We start from the raw sequence: 20,222 nt of genomic DNA on the forward strand, positions 1-20,222 counted from the left end.
AACTTCTTTAGGCACTTTACCAGTTAACAGGAAGCTTTCCTCACAAGTTAGTGTCTCCCTTCCTTTGTAAAAGGGGTCCTGCACTCCTACTGCATTAACATAAGCTGCTGTAATTTCCTGCGCAGCATCATGTGCATTTACATTCTTACCTCTTTCAATATGCTGGAGTGTCCAGGCATCCAATTGATTTAACAGTTTCTTCACCGCGCTTATCCATCTCTTCAAATGAACATGCTTAACCTTCCAGACACCTAAAATTTGCTTCACAACCAACAAAGCATCTCCCTTAATCGTAAGTCTCTTCATACCCAGACTAATGCATACTTTCAAACCTTCGAAGAGGGCTGCATATTCAGCTTCATTAATACTGCTAGCTTCGAGCTGAATTCCCATTTTTCGAATCTCCTTTCCTCCAGGATCATAAATGACAATTCCTCGTGTACTTTTATTTAAACTTTTTTTGTAAGATCCATCAAAGTGTAAAACAAATGCATCCTCTAGTACTTTTTCTTCATTCATGTCAGTGTTCTTCACATCTTCAAGTAAAATAGGTCCTCCCTTATAGGTGAGGAGAATAGCCAAGGAAGCTCTGGTAGAGTTCTCAACCAAGAAGGTAAAAGAGTACTCGTGTAACTCTACTATCCATTTAATCATGCTCCTGGAGATGTTTGTACTATTCAACATATGAGACAGTAGTGAACATGAGGTGAGAACCACAAAAGGCCTGGACAATAGATAAGACCGAAATCTCCTACAGGCATACAAGAGGCTAGCCAGGACCAATTCAGCCGCTGAATACTTCCTTTCTACTTCACTCTTCACCCTACTGGCATAATAGACTTGCCTCATATATCTGGAACCCTCTCCGTGCTGCAAAAGAATAGCACCAATAGCATCTGGTCCTACAGACGGATTCACATAAAATGTCCTGGAATAATCTGGTGGCTTTACACTTGAAATATGAGTCAAGGATTCCTTAACTACCTCAAACACCTCTTCACTCTCTGTCATCCATTTTAGAGGCTCAGATTTTACCACCTGCTGAAGAGGATACAAAATCTGAGATAACATATGAATAAATCTCGATAGATACTTCACCTTCTGGAGAAAGGTATGCAACTGCTTGGTATTCTCAGGAGAGGACAGCATAACTAAAGCTTTTACTTTACCCGGATATGGCTCAATCCCATTCGCAGATACAATATGCCCCAATATTTTAATGCTGGTCTGAGCTAACTGAGTCTTCTTAGGATTTAATTGACCACCATTATTATCAATCTTATAAAATACCTGATCTAGCTTGCCACAGTGCTCCCTTCTTCCACTGCACACATAGATGTCATCAATAAATACTTTATAAAATTTATCCAGCAAAGGTGATAAAATCAGATCTGAATCCTCCTGATAGTGCGAGGGGCCATTGGTAACTCCAAAAGGCATTTTCCTATAACAAAAACAGCCCCAGGGGGTAATGAAGGTAGTATTGATTTGATCTTCCTGGGCTATGGCTATCTGGAAGTACCCTGAATATCCGTCACACAAGCTGTACATTTCATGACCTGCCACTTTATCAAGAATATCATCCAGAAAAGGCAGAGGATAGTGGTTTCTCTTTGTCACTGCATTCAAAGGCTTGTAATCGACACAGACTCTTCATTTGTCCACACCTTTTGGCACTATGACCACAGGACTTATCCAATCAGAGTGAACTACAGAATAAATTATTCCTGCCTTGAGAAGCTTATCTACCTCTTAATAGACCCATCGGTCTTCCAAAGACTTTAATAAACTTTCTTTCTTTCTTTCTTTCTTCCTTTAGCACATCTTTCTATTTTGGGCTTAATCTCCTTATTTTCTGAAAAACAGGTTTGGCACCTTCCTTCAGCTAAATCCTCAGAGGCTTCCCTTTAAATATCCTGATCTCCTCATAAGAGGTGATAAACAAACTGGGGTATTTCTGCAACATCTTCAAATATTCTTCTTTCTCCTCAACATTGAGATCAGGATTCAATGATTGCTCCTCCTCGCTCCGGAAGTGCTCGCGTAGCTTCCACTCCTTCAGACTCTGCTACCGTCAGTCCCCCTTACTCATCAGGGGATCTCTCCTATCAAATCACATCTGCTGGAGAGATAATAGAAGATAAAAAGGGCAAAGCAGTGATGGCCGCCATGAGGAGGTTGATGAGTCATCACTTCAAGAGCGGCATAAATACCGATTGGCGGTATCAAGATGCCCAAAAGAAGCAGGCGGTGATCGATGAGTTAAAACAAAGATACCCTAATCCGCCAAATGTGGAGTTTAATGATGATTACATGTGAGAGCGCATGGGTTTGGTCCTGAAGCATTGTAGATCAACCTTGCGTACTTCCATCACAAAGGGGTTGGCTAAACCCATCTGGGCAGACAAAGCTGATTGGAAGCACTTCAAGACGCAACATAGGGACCATCCCGAAATGTTCGAGGGTCAGAGGAGGGCTGCGAAGAGACGGCTGGATGTCGTAGGTACTTTGCACTTTGGTGCAGGCGGACGGTATGCGTTCGAGGCAACCGTGGTAAGTCTACTTCTTCTCATTTAATGTATTGTTCTATTTGTTTTACTTACATATATTGCATGCACTTTAGCTAACTCTAACTCTCATAAATTGGATCCACAGCAAGCTGCGATGGGTCATCTTCCTACAGATGCAGAGATGCGACGCGCATTTCGGATAGGAATAAAGCTGTGGTTCATTGAGCAAGAGGCAATGGGAGCGACGGTCGATTGGGCTGAGGTGGCTGCTCGCACGGTATAAGTTTACTCCTACTTGTAATCTCACTTTTTAATTTAAGTTCCAATCTAATTTTCGCTTTATATGGTTCACTCTTAGGGTCAAAGCTCAAGCGTCCCATCATTGGAGGCGAGCGATCAACAGGGCCAAGGATTAGACGCAGGTGGCGAGGACGAGGGAGAAGACGCAGGTGTCGAGGACCAAGGAACAGGCCAACAAGACGAAGATGATTCGGATTCGGATGAGTAGTAGTGGTTTTGTATATCCGCTCGTTTGAGCAATTTTGTATCGCCCTTTCGAAAGGGTAATTTTGTTACAAACACCGTTGTATATGTCCGACATGTATATGCATTTGTTACTCATCATTTCACAAGAACAATTTTGTATCACCCTGCAAGCAAGGGAAATTTTGTTATAAAAAACTTTCTTTTGTAATTACAAAAAAAAAGCTAAACAGGGCCAAAAGGAAGCCCTGTTTAGCCCCACTAACCCTTTTTTTTTACTTCTGTTAATCGTCGCTATATAGCGACGTTTACCAGTGTCGCTATATAGCGACGATTAACAGTGTCACTATATAGCGACGTTTGCATCGTTGCTATATAGCGACGTTTGCCAGTGTCGCTATATAGCAACGCTTTATAGCGACGGTCCTTTTTTGACACTTTTAGCGACACTTATAGCGACGTTTGCGCCCGTGAAAAAAAAAATTTAATGTAAAAAGCGTCGGTATTTCCGTTGAAAAATGGCCTATGCCTTGTAGTGGACGTAGGTCAAAGTCTACATGTTTTTTCCAACAATACACATTCCTATCTTCACATAATCCTATTTGCAATGCTTAAAACTCCTCTCCTTGTTCCTTATGTGAGGCTTCTTAGACATTAATCTTATGTACCACCCCTCTCATCCAATAAATTTTAAAGAGTCCATTCAGAAGACAAATTTAACATAATTATAATAATAGGAGGGGTTTTATAATTCAACTTTAGAAAAAAATCAGTTAGTTCATAAGTAAGGAGGGGTGTTTTTATTGGGAAGGAAATTTTAATTGAGGGGTTTTTTAATACCCCTTGAACGCACATGATACATAGGGTTTCTTAGTAGTGCACCCACCGAGCTCTCTCTCTCTCTCTTTGCCCACCCAAATTTCTTAAGATGCAAATGAAAATCCACCAGCATAATGATTTGGGAGGAAAAAAAGTAATAGTAGAGATAAATAGCAAAGTGGTTGCGACCACCATGGTGGTACATTCGGTTGGTTTCTTGCAAAATAATATTCTCTCTCTCTCTCTCTCTCTCTCTCTCTCTCTCTCTCTCTCTCTCTCTCTCTCTCTTATAGAGCCATCTTTCATGCATATGGATTCATAATCAGAGATAAATTAGATAGTGAAAAAGTAGTCAAGAAGGATGCTTATTTAGGACGCTAGCTTTAGTATCAAACTTGCATGCCCAATGTCAACCAATGCCACTTTCCACAATATGGCACAAGTGATATGTAAATTTAATGCAATTAAGAAATCAGAATATGGAAATTGGCATTCCTAAACTTCAGTTCCTGGGAAAATTTTGTGAAGCATGTTGCTTTAGTAAACAATCAAAAGCTCGCTTTACAAGAAAATCCCATAGTAGGGAATTTCGGAATCATTAAATAGCTTGGAATTCCCAACATGGTAAAGATTTGGTGGCATGTTCAAACCTTAACCCATTACTTGAAAGTGCGATCCAAACTAAACACTATAATATTAGGGAATTCTCCCAAGTGTGAGTTTCAAATTAGGAGTAAAGATTTGGACACATGGCCAAATATTAACCTCTTATTTGAAAGTGGAACTTGGGAGATTCCCAAATTCTCCAATATAGTCTTAAAAGCATCTCTCAAGCAAGATGTATGATTGATTTAATACATACAAATACATGGGGTTTTGCATAGATCCACATCATCAATTGTTCATTACATTAGACTTTAATCAACGGCTATAGAATATATCGCTTGGTTTGATTTCTTAAGGAGAAATTAGAAGTTTTTTCTATATTTCAAGAAATCAAATCCATGGTGGGGAATCAGACAGGAGGAAAGACAAAGTCCAAGAATTAGGCAGAGGAGGTGAATACATGTCTTCAGCATTAATGGCTTTTTGCAAAAGTAACAGAATTTAAAGACACTTCACATGTGTAGATACTCCTTAGTAGAATAAAGTAGGTAAAAGAAAGAATAGGGATTGAATAAATAGTGCTAGAGCAGCACTCAATGAAAAGCAATTTTGACGTCCTGTATCTTTTGATTTACAAATCCAAATGGGGTCATGTTATAGATCAAAATGAATGGCAAGGCATGATTTAGATGATTATCATGACCTTTTGCACCATTTAGTAAAACTTCATGAAACAAAATATGAATTTAATAAACAATTAGCCGATTTCTTGAAGAAAGTTTACCTAATAGGGACCATGTCAATATGTTTTCTATTTTGGCTTCTATTGATTTCTATAAGCAAATATTGATTTGTTTTGGAATTTAATTCATTTTAAAGAAAGGGATGTACTTACTCTTTAGATTTTGTTGGATTGATGGGATGTAAGAGTGATTCATTAGGGAGGGCTTTTTTGCAAATAGAAAAACATGGGTTTTGTTCCAAGAGTGAATAGAGTTTCAAAAACCAAGTATTTGCACATGCATGTAATGTGGACTATTTCATTCAAGAAGTCCTATGAAACTTTTTACTTGTGTGGAATATTTCGTTGGTGATCTCACTTATGTTGGTGGAGAGAGAGAACTTGATTATGGAGGATTACAAAAAATTGAATGAGTAAAAGTGAGCGAAGATAGGGTGAGTCTTTACTAATGATGCCTTAGCAATGACATAGGTCCAACTCTCTGATGGACTTTTGAAGAACTTAGACGGTTGCTAAAATAAGGATTTGTCAATCTATTATTGTTTTTCTCGCTTTTTTTGGTTCGCTTACTTTTCCTCGCTCGCTTTTTGGTAATCCTCCTCTTGGCCTGACTCCTCTCAGCTCCGCCGCCTAGCACTGCGACTACCCCTCGATAAACACCTTTGCTAGTAGCCCATGGCTTTGTCGGGAGTCCTGATGAGTTTGTCGCACAGATTAGTGATGTGGAGGCAGCGAGATTCTTCTCTCTGCTATCCTAGAGGACCTCAGCTCTTCCCTCTCCTACACCAACGGCTGGGCCTACTCGACAGCTGTCCCCTCTAGCCCCTTCGACTGAGGGGTCATCACTTGGGTGTACCCATCGTAAGGGAAGGAAGAGTAGGAAGGGTCGCTTATGCTGTGTTGACTCAGGAGATCTAGATGAGTCAACACACTCACATCCCTAGAGGTCTGCACTTTGTCATTAGACCCAGTACCAGTCGGGTCCCTTGCCCTCTCCCACTCCCTCTACTGCTCCTCACTCCGTAAGCGCTCATAGTAATACCCCTCGCTCTAGCTCTGCCACTCCCATGAGTCCTCCTTACCTGCCCGAGGACTTGTCCTATGAAATTATGGTGGCTAGAGAGATAATAGAAAAAAAAAAGGCTTAGCAGTGATGGCCACCATGAGGTGGTTGATGAACCACCACTTCAGGAGCGGCATAGTACTGACTGGCGGTACTAGGATGACCAAAAGAAGCAAGCATTCATCGATGAATTGAAAAGACAATACCCTAACTCCCCAAATTGGGAGTTCAATGAGAATTACATGCGAGAGCGAATGGGTTTGGTCTTGAAGCATCGTAGGTCAATTTTGCGTACTTCCATCGCAAAGGGAAAGCCTAAACCCAGCTAGGCAGACAAAGCAGACTGGAAGTTTTTCAAGAAGGAATATAGGGACCATCTCGAAAAGTTCGAGGGTTAGAGAATGGCTGTGAGGAGGCGAATGGTGGTCGAGGCAATCATGGTAAGTTTACTTCTTCTCATTTAATTTAATAATTGTTCTATTTGTTTTATTATGTATTGCATGTACTTTATCTAACTCTTGTAAATTGGGCCCACAGCAAGTTGCGATGGGTCGCCTTCCCACAGACACAGAGACATGCATTCCGCAGAGGAATAAAGCCATGGTTTATTGAGATGGAGGCCATGGGAGCGACGATCGATTGGGCTGAGGTGGTTGCTCACATGGTATAAGTCTACTCCTACTTGTAATCTCACTTTTTAAATTGTTTTATTCTTTAAGTTCCAATCTAATTTTTAATTAATATGGTTTCACTCTTAGAGTGCAAGCTCGAACGTCCCATCAGTGGAGGTGAGGGGTGATGATGACGAGGGATTAGCCTTACATGACTTTGACGAGGGCTAGGGATCAAGCGTAGCTCATGAGGACCAGGGATCAAGCGAGCGTGACAACGACGAGGACGAGGACGAGGACGACGATTTAGATGAGCAGTAGTAGAAGTAGTATTAGTAGTAGTTTGTATATACTTCGGCATGTATATGCTTCTGTATGTCGGCTCGTTTGAGCGATTTTGTATCACCCTTTTCGAAAGGGTAATTTTGTAACAAACAATGTTGTATATCTTTGGCATGTATATGCTTCTGTCGCTCGGCTCGTTTGAGCGATTTTGTATCACCCCTTTCACAAGGGAAATTTTGTAATAAACAACATTCTTTCGTAATTACTTTAAAAAAAACATTAGTGGGGCAAAACAGGGCTTGCACTGGCATTGTTTAGCCCCGCTAATATTTTTTTAAGCTTTCGTTATTCACCACTATATAGTGACATTTATCAGTGTCGCTATATAGCGACACATATAGCGACCGTTCTCTTCCGATGCTAGTAGCGACGTAAATATCGACCTTTGCGCCCATTAAAAAAAACTTTTTAGTGTAAAGAAGGTCAGTATTTCAGTCGAAAAATGACCCATGCCTTGTAGTGTTAGTAGCTAGATTGTGTGAATATGTACTAAAAAAGTTATTTAAAAGGGAAATGAGACCTTTTGCCACCTACCATTATGTATGTGAACTAAACATATTCATGTTAAAGTTAACTTTTTATAGGATCATACAACTTCCATATTGTTATGCACCAAGTGGTTTTTGAGGGGAAATTCAAATAAATTTTCTCATTTAAGGTATCATGTTTCTGTCGACCCTTTGGATTCTGTGTTATGGGTATTAAGAACGTGGTGGAGGGATTCCTACCGAGGAGGAAAGACTATTATAGCTCATTTTGTCCATCCTGGAGGCGGCACTGCTGTCAAGACCCTAAGCATGAGCAATGCAAGAAATGCAAGCAATTTTGAGGAGGCACATTATTATGTAGAGCCTATTTGGGTGTAAATTGATTCATTCACCCCCAAGGTCAATGAGTGTTGTAATTATGCATTTTCCTTAAACGTTCTTGAATAACAATTTTCTAGGTGCAATGTGTTTCCTTTTGGAGGTCCTGCTAGGAATGATTGAATGTCACCAGGCACTAACATGTCTGTCTATGAAATTGTTTGTTTTTTTTGCCATGCTTATCTTGGCCCGTTTTTTCTTTAATGAAAAATGTATTTTGCATCTTTTTCTCTCTTAAGGAGAGGTTTGGGGGAGGATGATTGGAGAATTATCCATTTTTAGATTAGAATGGATAATCATGGGCCATTGGATGAATGTTTTTGGGAGACGTTGCAAAATTGGTAGGCAAAAGTGGTAGTTAACATGCAGTTTCCATGCAAATTTGGCGTTTGGCATCTTTTTCCTGAAGGAGACGTATCAAGGTACATCATGCTCAGTCTAGCATCTCTCTTATGTCTTAATGTTCAATCCAACATGTGTTTGATCCGTTTTGATGCGTCAGAAATCTGGGAGTAAAGAGACGTTAGAAATCTGTAGTATCAAGATCAAGAGCTGTAGTGGTTTTTGCAATTTTGCAGGGTATGTAAGAGGAAAGAAGATGCATCAAAAATCTAGGAATAAAGAGATGGGGAGGTGGAGAGATCGATGCGAAGGTGAGGAAGGCGAAATGTGCAAGCCAAAAACATGGCAAAGATCGAGAGGGCTCGGGTCTAGCTAGATATTGTGTTGAAGCTTTATCCATGGGAGTGTAGGCAGAAGGGATTGCAATATGGCAACTGAGAATATTCGGAATAAGGAAGGAGAAGCAAATGAGCACAAGATGAGAACAAGGCTGGGGATATTCGATGGGAAGAGCTCAATGATTTAGTGCAGAGATGGAAGGGACGGCAAAATTGGATGGTGATGAAGGATCAAAATCGAAGCAGAGGATGAAAGATTGAACGGTGAATTCGGTTGTCTCTGTCGTGAGGATTTCTTTTGCAAGCTTCAGAATAAAATTTTCGTTGATTGTGAAAGCATATCACCGGAGCTTGTGGTGAATTGTATTCGTTGAAAAAATTCATCGCCATTTTGCAGTTTTGTCCCTAAATCCTCCAATGATGAGCATTTCAATGCATGCCCTCCGAATCAAATCCTACACTAATGAGCATGGTAAGTTTCGTGCGGTCTAATTCTTGATCCCGTGCCATAGATGTGGATATGGGAGCAAAGGATGAGCGAAGAAACCCGAGGCTTGCCACGGGTTGCACACTATTACTATGAAATGAGGGGATGAAAGAGTACCCATTTCCAGGCAGCACAATACTTAACAATTTTGTTAAAAAGTGTCCCACACACTTTGTTACCAAGTGACCCGGTTCTCTCTCTCTCTTTCACACACACACACACTCACTCACACAATTTCTTTTTTTAAGAACTCTCTCTCTCTCTCTCTCTCTCTCTCTCTCTCTCTCTCTCTCACACACACACACACACACACACAAAGTTTACAAATATCTTTGCATTTGCAAGCGGTTGCATCATCCATTCATCTTGACAATCATTTGCATCTGGCAGAACTTAAGGCAGTGCTCACGAGTACTTGTACTCACTTGTATCGTTTCCAGGTGACTTACCTGAAAGCTCTTAACGAGAATCTTTCACCATTCCTATTCTTTCAAGGACGCTGACCAAAAGAGTCGGGTCAGTCTAGTACCGGCTTCCTTAACGAGAGCAGTAGATGTTGCATGTCATCGCCTTAGATGGGAAAACTTTTTGGCCTGCCCCTGGGCTAGGCCTCAAGCGATGGTCATTTCTCTAAGAAGCAAAAATCCAATTTTAGTAATTTCAAAAGTTTGGCCATCATTTTCTCCCCCTTTCTCTCTCTTCTTCTTTCTTCTTCTTCTTCTCTCTCTAAGTTGCTGCTTTTTCTCTCTCTCAGCTTTCAGTTTGCCGAGGCAGGCCTCTTGAATGCATTCAACTTGTTAAGAATAGAAAGACCCATAAAGCTAGGGCTCCAGCGTTTTCGACTAGCAAGCCAGAAGATCTGCAGGTGGTGGCAGTAACGTCTGCGACGCCACCACACCATTCAGGGTGATAAATGCCGTATTCATCCCCCAAGCCTGGTGTATGTCGAAATGGCAGTCGACAAACCACACCCCTACAAACAATCACGCCTCTCATTTGTTAGTACTTGTAACGTTTTTGTACGGCTTAGTCGGAACGCAAAGGTCCCCTACCTGGATTGACCGCACGGAAACGAACAGCCGCCCAGCCTCCCGGTGGAACCAAAACTGTATTCCTTGACACAGGATTCACCAAATTGAAGCCTGCGGGATCAGTGCTTGGATTAAGGTACCGTTTCCGATGCCCATGACATAGAAGCTCTGCCCGTGAAGGTGGATCGGATGTGTTTCGAAAAACAAGGTTGCGGTGTCCTGCCAAACTATTTGTACACTGGAGTTGAATAGAAGGACCCTCACACTAGTACCCAGCCTAGAAAACTTGTCAGCAAGATTCACGGCAGTGTAGTTGTATTGGAAGAGAGGAACGTCTGGGAAATCTGTTGTATATATGCCGCTAATATTGTTGAAGTACGCCTAAAACAAGGCATCACACAGATGTGGTACTTTGGCGTAAGCGTGATCCCATGTCGTGGCGCATTCAAACGTTTTTGATGCCTTACCTGAATCAACGAGACGTTCGGCGTGACAAAAGTAATATTGCTTATGGACGATCTGATGAGGGTATCGTTGGGACCTTCACACGTTATTCCCGCAGGGCAAGGCTGCAAGGCGTAACCGACAGTGTGCAGAACATCCACATCAACCATCTTCGGTAGATCGTAGTAATAATAACCCTCAGAGTAGTTTCTTCCCCTTAGGCTCTGGGTGAAATTGGCTTGGAAAGCAGTATCATTGGCTGCCAGAAAGGGAGGCACACTCAAGTTCGAGAAAGGAGTGGCACCATTGTAGCTGAGGATAGCCGTCGTGGCTAGCCGTGGATACGGGACAAGTGTATAGTTTGGCATGGAATAGATGGAAGCTGCAATGTAGTATTGTCCAATAGAATTGTTGGCCGTCAATAAGACATTTGTAGTCTTCCCGGGAGCAAGAAGGATAACATCAGTTATGAAAGGATCTGTATACTCTGCATCAGCCTCTACCACTGTCAGGCTGTGATTTGCCACAGCAAAGAACATATGGAAGTTCACCGCCGCGTTGATTATCTGCAAAAGCACAGTCTCTCCTTGCGTGACGTTGTAAACGACTGTCCCTGCACATATAATAGGAGCCTAAATATTAATGTCCACCGAAGCTTCAGCAAAGCTCTAGAGCAAGAGCCTGATTTGTCATTACCGTTGGATGAACAATTGTACAAATCACCAGGTTGCCCTTTGATTGTAATGGCATCGGAGATGCTTTATCCTCGAAGACAGTGCCTGCGTAATAACGTCTTCCACATTTGCATTCCACCACTCACCTGAGGGGTTTTATAGTTAAGGAAATCAGTGTATTGCTTCAAAAGATTCTTTATCAGCTACATCTTGCTCCTACAAAAAGATGTTTCTTACCGAGAAGGACGGGAGGCAGATCTTGGTGAGGTTCGCGGAATGGGTAGGGTGTCTTGTTTTTTAAGTACGAGTAACCTGACCCGTCTACGACGCGCTGGCGACCCGCTCCGTCGAGTCTCAAGATGCTAAAATTTTTGAAACCAACAATATAACAAAAGAAACATTTAAATGCAAGCAACAGGAGATGCAATGCATTTGGATTTATTCTTCAATTCAATGCATGTTTTTATGATGACCTTCCATCTTCTTCGACTGATTTCTAACTTCTTCTAATATTGTCTCTCTATGAAAACACTCAGCCTAAATTGGATGGAGAGTGCAAGAAGAGGCAGATGTTAGAATAACAGGAGAGAAGCTATGGCTGGAGGAGAAGGAAGTTCAGCTGATACAGGGAGAGGATGAAGTTATATTAGCAATGTTCAATTAACCAAAAAAATCTCTATGACATAGTACTTCAAAATATTACATCCAAAAGTGAAGCCAGAGAACTCATTGATATGTCCAAATACACATCCGTAAACAAAGTCATAACTAAGCATACAAAATCTACAATAGACACACAAACATCCCTAAAGGGGAAAGTCTGCGGCCATGTACAATAGGGAAAAGCCTGCGTCGGCCATGTACTCCATATCCGCCACATACAAAAAATTTCTCTATGACAGAGTACTTCAAAATATCACATCCAAAGTGCAGTCACATGACTGAACATGCAATAGATAAATCAAAGAACTGATTGATATATCCAAATACATAGCCGCAAATAAAGTCATAACTGAACATAAAAACTCTACAATAGACACACAAACATCTTTAAGGGAAAAGTCTGTGGCCATGTACTGCAGGGAAAAGCCTGCGACGGCCATTCACACCACGTCCACCACATTCGCCGCGTCCACCGTGACTATGAACATACAACGGATTACCAACAATCGTATCTAGACTAGCATCACGTAGAAAGATAATTTAGGAACTATAATTATTGATCCATAAAACTTTTATATATGTATGTTGGTAAAACCCAACTCATTCTTTAGAGTACTTACTCTGACACAAAGGGCTGTCAATAGTGCTGACAAAGGTGTACGTGTAGTCCCCATTTTGCCCTCGATAGAAAATTCGTGTCCACACACATTCATAGTATCCTAGCCAGCAAACAGTGATGGTCTGTGGTCCATCATCCCTATGAAGCCGGCAATCCAGGACAGCATAATATCCCAAATGGACTCGTCCCTCCTAAGGATTGTGGACGTGGAGATTCATTACAAACCTTGAATCAGGAACAGTCCTAAAAGACAAACAATAGCATGTTTTCCCACACAAAAATAAAGCAACAAACAATGTACACGGTTCTTACCCAAGGTAGCTCTCCAGCTCAAGCAAATCCAACAACAATTGCGCACTCTCCAGAGAACCCCAGCCCGCAGGATCTGCAATTTTCTAAAAGTGAGTGACTATACTATTAAACAGGTCAACATAAAACGTGGTTGTCAAGCAACTATGTACCTTGCACCTGCGCTCCTGTTTCGGTGACAAACGTGAACTGCCTAGACATCCTATCGCATTGCAAAAAAGAACGCACATGTCAATCTACATATACTGGAAAAAACAATAGGCTTTGAAGAGAAAATAGCCTGTAGTATATTGCAAACCCATAACTCAAATGAAAAATGAAATCCAAACATTATCAAGGACAAAGTCATGAAATATTACGTCTCACTTCATATTTGTATAAATAGCCAACATTCCCGAAGACCTATGACAGTTGGAATATTGAAAGAACTTAAAAAAAGCTATACAAAGATTACCGAAATGAAGATTTGCCACCCAAGAAAGTCTGAGGAGGACTTGAAAGAGCAATGTCATACTCCTAGGCTCTTGTTGTTGCCAATTGCAAAACTTCCTTGCACACAACATTTGTGGTAGAAGTATTATCCATCTCCTCACCCCTGGTATTAGACGCACTCTGCGAAATGAAAACCTTAACAGCATTTGATGCTCGGATGCGTGAAAATGCCACGTATAGCTAGCCATGACTGAATACCGGTGTCGCAAAGTACAACCCCAAAACAGACAATGTTTGGCCCTGTGACTTATTGATTGTCATGCCAAATGCCAATTGGATAGGAAATTGCCATCTCCTCATGTCGAATGGAGGTTTAAGGTTGGTCGAAATGAATGTTATCCTTGGAATAAATGTTCTATCACCATCATTGGTACCAGTAATGATTTTAGCTTCTAACACTTTCATGTGAAACTCTTTGCATATCAACCGTGTCCCATTGCACAAACCCTGGCGAGGATTCAAATTGCGCAACAAAATTATAGGAGCATTCCTTTTCAAAACCAACCGATGCGGGGGATATCCACCACCAAGATCAAGATTGTTGAAATACTCGACTGCAAACAAAAAGGAATCTCTCCCTAAGTTGTCCACTGAGTCTGCACTTAGGTACTCCCTTTCCTCACCAGGCATTACCTTCAATGCCGTAGCATTAATTGCATCAACCTTGATGTTTCGAGGTGCAAGAATAGCACGCTCTCGAAAGTATGGTGCACAGTCCAAAACAGTTGCAAGCCCTCGATACACCTATCCAATGAGGCCTTCCATGGACTTTGTCTCTAAAAGCATCTGCAATGGAATCACAACAGTATCTTCTTTTGTACATCTATTTATCCCATTGCCAATGTCCAGAACCCATTGCATGAACTCTTGCTCAGCACAATTATCACCATTCCGAAGGACCCGCATATTCTGCATCAACTTCAATACTGTAGTGCGACCCCAAATCCTTGAGTGGCATAAGGTAGCATTGACAATGTCCTCTCATCCTACCTTTGGAAGAACTCGCAAGACTTGTCTAAAATCCCCCCCAACAATACCACCTTCCCACCAAAAAGTTGCTCATTGGACATGATATCTCGCAATGTTCTGTCTAGTGCCTCAAAAGCAAACCGGTGAGTTATGGGTGCCTCCTCCCATATTATCAGCCTAGCCATCTTCAAAACATCTGCGAGTTGACTATTAACCTTAATATTGCAATTGCTAGTATCATCCAGCTCCAACGGTATCTTGAATCGTGAGTGTGCCGTGCGTCCATTGGTGGCTAGTAGCAATGCAGCAATCCCAAAAGATGCACATGAAAAAGTGATGAGCCCCTCCCCACGCAATCGAGAGAGCAAGCAATTGTAGAGAAAGGTCTTTCCAGACCCTCCTGGACCATCGAGAAAAAAGACCTCACCACCATCTCCATAAACCCTTGCCAAAATCCGATCGAATGTAGCACGTTAACAGTGATTCTTGAAAGGAAATTTCCATTTGCTGGGCAGTCTATGCTTCTTTCACACAATCAAACATTCTTTCTTCTTGCAATAAGCCATTTCCAGCTTCTGACAAAGATGTTCTATCTACAACAGGCATTCCGTCAAACTCAGCCAACCTTCGCCCATGTTGTTGAAGAATGTGCTCCAAGTGCAATACAGCCTTCTTTATCGCTAGTTCACGATGACCAATTAAATTCCCCATACTTGATTCCAATATATGAAAAAAATCATCCGAAAGCTAGGCAGAAAATTTTTCCCACAAAACTCGAGGAGACGTTGGCTCGTAGAAAACCAGTATTGTGACAAATAGGTGTCTCAGTTGTGCACTATTTTGATAAAACACAACCTCTTGCATACACTCAAACCATTCATCATCACTCTCCAACAATCCCTGTGCTATGCATGCTTCCTTGAAAGTAGGGTACACTTGACTATCAAAAGTACATAGGTCATCAAAGGACTTGCATCCCGTGCACACATTAAGAAGCATACGCATGAAGTAGAGCTCACCAGCTGAGGGGGAAATATTCTACATCCGACCGATGGTATTCCCCTTTTGTCTTCTAGGGCCACTCCTTATTGGTTTTGTTCCAAACCAACTTGTCTGGCAAGTCACCATACAGCAAGTTGCTTGCGTCCTATTGCAACTGATTGTAAGTAAACCATTCTATGAGGGTGGTCTTTTGATTTTGTTCCCTGCCTACAACATTTTGCAAATCATCATCATCTCGAAATATGACATTATTGCCATCGGAAGATGAACCTGCAATCTTTGCACATCGGGTTTTTCATCGTGCATCGCATACTCATAAATCCACCAACATGCTTCTGATGCTGACACGTAACATGCATCTAAGTAACTACTAATATCATCAATGCCACCGTCAACTGTGTTGTGCAAATGCCCTTGCTCTTCTACATTATTTAGCTGCATCCTTATAATGGCTCTGTCATGACCTTTATACACATATTTATACAAATACTTAACTACAGTGATTGTGGAGCATATTTCAACATTTATGTGTGCCTTGTACTTCACGGAGAGGAAAGGATTAAATGGCACAATCCAACGATTATCAATCACACCCCCTTTCACTTGTATCTTTCTACCATCATCACGACGCATGTAAATTGGATAGCCATCGTTGCCAATAATAGTAGTCTGCGAGAATCCATGTGGATAACGACGAATGCATTTCCATCAACCATGCAAGTTGCAGATGTTTTGTAATTGACTGCATCATGTCCTTATGCTTTTGAAAAAATACACGAGCTGTCAAATGTGGACGGTCTTGCGCAGTTTGCCTCGGCAACAATGCTATAGATATTTCAGGCCATTTGGGATTATAGGTGAATGTAACGAATAAATTAGTTTTGCCCCTTTTCCTGACAATTTCCATAGCATCTTGGTATAGTTGGCACACATACCGAGGCCCTCTCGTAAAAGAAGAAGGCAACACCACCCTACTCCCTGCAGCATTGCCAAGCACAGTACATGTCCCATCAGCTGTATTCACCATGTCCATCAACCCTTGATAGAGTTCAGCGTGTAGGGAAGCTTGGTTGTTTCGTATCCACACCAACCTAGACTCTTCCATGCTACTGTAGGCATCAACCATGTATTGCTGCAACAATCTACCCCCCCGCAAAAGACATGCATTTGTATCATATCTCACTTGCAAACGATATGCGTAGTATTGTCTCTGGGTGACACAACTCTGTCCACGTATCTCCTGCAATGGTGTGTGATTAGGAACATCACTATATGGGATATATGGATGCCAACCATCTTCCCCCCAAGGGAACAAAAGAACATACATGAAAGGCATGTATGATTGGTGCAAATTAGATATTCTACGCACAAACCCATCACAGTTAAAAATTTGAATGTCCCGATTTCCAATATCGAAGTCATCCCCTTGTCCTGGCATGATTGCAGCAACCTCGCTAGCCATAGGAGCCAAGTACTGCCTTGAGGTGGAGCGGCTCTTACAAATAACCATCCTCAGGTTTGTATGTGGATTTGTTCTTAACACTTTCCCGGTAGCCACCAATGCACTGGCATATGGATTGCACTCGTGCATCATCCTCTACAACAACTCCGAAATGCCTAGATCCAAACCAAGCATCCCATGCAAACGGTGTTCTAGTTCATGATCAATGTCATACATGTACAACTGTGCAAAACGTGGCATCTCTTGCCTAGCCTCATCGGGCAACAAATTTCCAACCCGATGATGCACACTACCATGGACCCGAAAGTTTTGTATACCCCCATTCCCACGGAACATTTGATCAACATGGGCTCCCAATGAAACAAATGCCATGGCACTATTATAAGCCCTAATGTTTTTCATAAACAGTCTGCTTCTAGCATCATGTCCGTGCAGTAGAACTCTCAAAATCTCTGGAGGTTCTTCTAACGGCAACAATGACACATGACCAACTTTGCAACAATGCTTGCCCACAACTTGATGCATATGCATTCGTGTCTCTTGTTTCCACAGTTGAGCTTGGCAAAAGCTGCCTGTATGATCCATGGATCCGAGTGCATGAAGAGAAGGAGCATTGAAGACCATTGGATACAAAGATGGAGGCTCTACTTTTTCCCTTAACGGAAAAGTATGCAAGATAGAGAGGGTTCGCCCTGCACCCAAAATCACAGCCCTGTTGTGAACAACACGCCTTTGAGCTCTAAAATGAGTAGCATCCCTGGTTGCATCCATTTGAGTAGTTGTACCTACTACTAGAGCAGGTTCATGCTCATTACCTACTATTGGTGAAGTATGGAGGTCCATTGTATTTTCAGCAATGCATGCTACATTACTATGCCCATGCATTTGATTTTGTTGTCTACATAGGCCGACTTCTACATCCATAGATTCCACTGCCACCCTCATGCTTCTAGCAACTTGTGTTCTTGACCTTGTTCTTTGTATAGCATAAACGCGACATAAACGCGACGGGCCACCCACGTTGAATCCATTTGAGTAGTTCTACCTATTACTGGAGGCTCATGTTCATGCTCATTATCTACTGCTGCTAAAGTATTGACATCCATTGTATTTTCAGCAATGCACGCTACATTATTGTGCCCATGCATTTGATTTTGTTGTCTGTGAAGGTCGACTTCTACATCCATAGATTCCACAGCCACCCTCACGCTTCTAACTCCTTGTGTTTTGGACCTTGTTCTTTGTATAGCATAACTATGACGGGCCGCCCGCGTTGAATCCATTTGAGTAGGTGTACCAATCACTGAAGCATGTTGATGCACTCTACCTACTCTTACTGAAGTATTGAGGTCCATTGTATTTTCAGCTACAATGCACGCTACATTACTGCATCCATGTATCTGATTATGTTGACTGCAAAGTCCTACTCCTACACCCATAGATTCCACAGCCATTCTAGCACCTTGTGTTTTAGACCTTGTTCTTTGTATAGCATAAGCGCGACGGGCCACCCGCGTTGAATCCAACAATATTCTCCTATGAGAACGTACTGAATGTAGCCTCTCTTCTATTTGTCTTGCCATCTTCTGTATCCACTCAACCAACTACATAAATATCTATTCCTCAAAGGGAAAAATAGCTTAATCAAATAACTTATCCATCATTCCTAACCATGACAAATTTGATGGATCTCAACCAATGTGCCCTAAGGAAGAAAATAATTTAGAAAAGCAAGAAGCAAGGTTAATTAGCAAAGCCATCCTTTTCCCATCTATCTAAAATTAAGAGCTGACCATCTATGCATTGAACTCATAGTGTCCCATGAGTAAGTTTCAGTGTGTCACTATCTTTGGTAAGAGTAATGCTCATATTTTTTCAACATATGAGCAAAATACAATACCATATGTGCAACCATCATTTGAAACATAAAAACCAAAGCTAACATATCTAAAAACTCAAAGTTGACAATCTCAAGAAACGATGTGTATATGAATGAATATTTTCAAATAAAAAAGTATAAACATTGCATCAGCACTTATGCGAATACATGATGCAAAAAATTACAAATATTTGAGTATATCTTAAATAAAATGAAAATGGGAAGGAACAATAGGCAATTCAAATATTGAATTAAATTAGCTTCCATTGCCATATATATGTCAAATGAAAGTAAATATAATCCTTTGCAAAAAACTTGTCTTGCCAAATAACATAAGGGCAACCCAAGTATAGGAATTCCATAGAAGCATTTGGGGTTCCACTACAAAAAGTGACATAAAAGTCTCAGCACTCTCTTAATTGTCACGGGTTGTGACCTGCTCTAGTTTACGCTCAGTTTACGGCTCATCTTGGTCATCAAAGCAGTTAGCCTATTTAAACCAACTTTGAACATTGACACCTCAGTGGACAGTAGCTGAGCTTGTTCTTTTAGCTTATCAACTTGTAGTCTACACCCATTCTCACATACAATTGCCCCTTCTCCACCTCTCCCCAAAATCTGTTGCATCCATTGATTAGAGTCCTTAATGCTATTCTCAATTTGAGAAATCCTTTCAATGAGAGTTCCAGGGAATTCTCCCATGCCCTGCGCTATTAGTGCACCACCATCTGAATGGATTTCTCCCCATAAAGAGGCCAAATATCATGTGTTCATGGCACATGCATCCTTATTATCCTCGCACATGGCTTGAATGGACTTTAAAAGATTGTAATGACTTGAATGCTCGATTGCATGGGTTGAAGCTCTCCCCCTTCTAAGTTGTTTCATTATATCAATAGTGCGACGTTCGCGGCTAGACTTAAAACACTTTGAAGGCAAGTTGGGACCCTGATTTGCTCCATGGGTTGAAGTCTTTGCCCTTGCAAAAACTTGATTTGTCACATGAAGGCTATGTGGCTCACGAAAAGATGACAACACAATGTCAGAAATTGCAGAGCCCTCCACCATTGTAGCTAATTTCATTGCCCGAAGGCATTGTCGCCCATGGAAACCCGACTCCCCAAGATTTGGAACAATGGTAGAAGCCATTTCTGTAGCTGCATCCAAAACAAAATACAAAAACCTTTTCAGGTATGTATTGGCTCAATTGTATAATTGGATCACACAGATTCCATAGAACAAACATGAGCAGAAATCAATTGGCATGATTACCAAATCAAAAGCGAGCATACCAACATATTTAGGAGGTAGATACTGAAAGATTCTAGCCCATCTCCTCTCGGCAAAGAATTTGGAATCAAGTTGGATGGCTTGAGATATTTGTGAATGAGCTGTTGCCAAGCACCCGTGCAAATATTTTCTGATTCAAAGGTGGTAAGTTGCTTAGAGTGACCAAGGATATGGTG

General features: G+C 41.4%; 1 pseudogene; it reads right to left on the reverse strand.

Moving 5' to 3' along the window:
• Positions 1 to 10,054: 10,054 nt before the first annotated feature.
• On the reverse strand, positions 10,055 to 12,230 carry LOC147890878 (laccase-4-like; annotated as a pseudogene).
• Positions 12,231 to 20,222: the final 7,992 nt, after the last annotated feature.

Source organism: Dipteris shenzhenensis, chromosome 18, assembly GCF_047967505.1.
Source record: "Dipteris shenzhenensis isolate YYH24624 ecotype China chromosome 18, Dip_SZ_1.0, whole genome shotgun sequence".
NCBI classification, from domain to species: Eukaryota; Viridiplantae; Streptophyta; class Polypodiopsida; order Gleicheniales; family Dipteridaceae; genus Dipteris; species Dipteris shenzhenensis.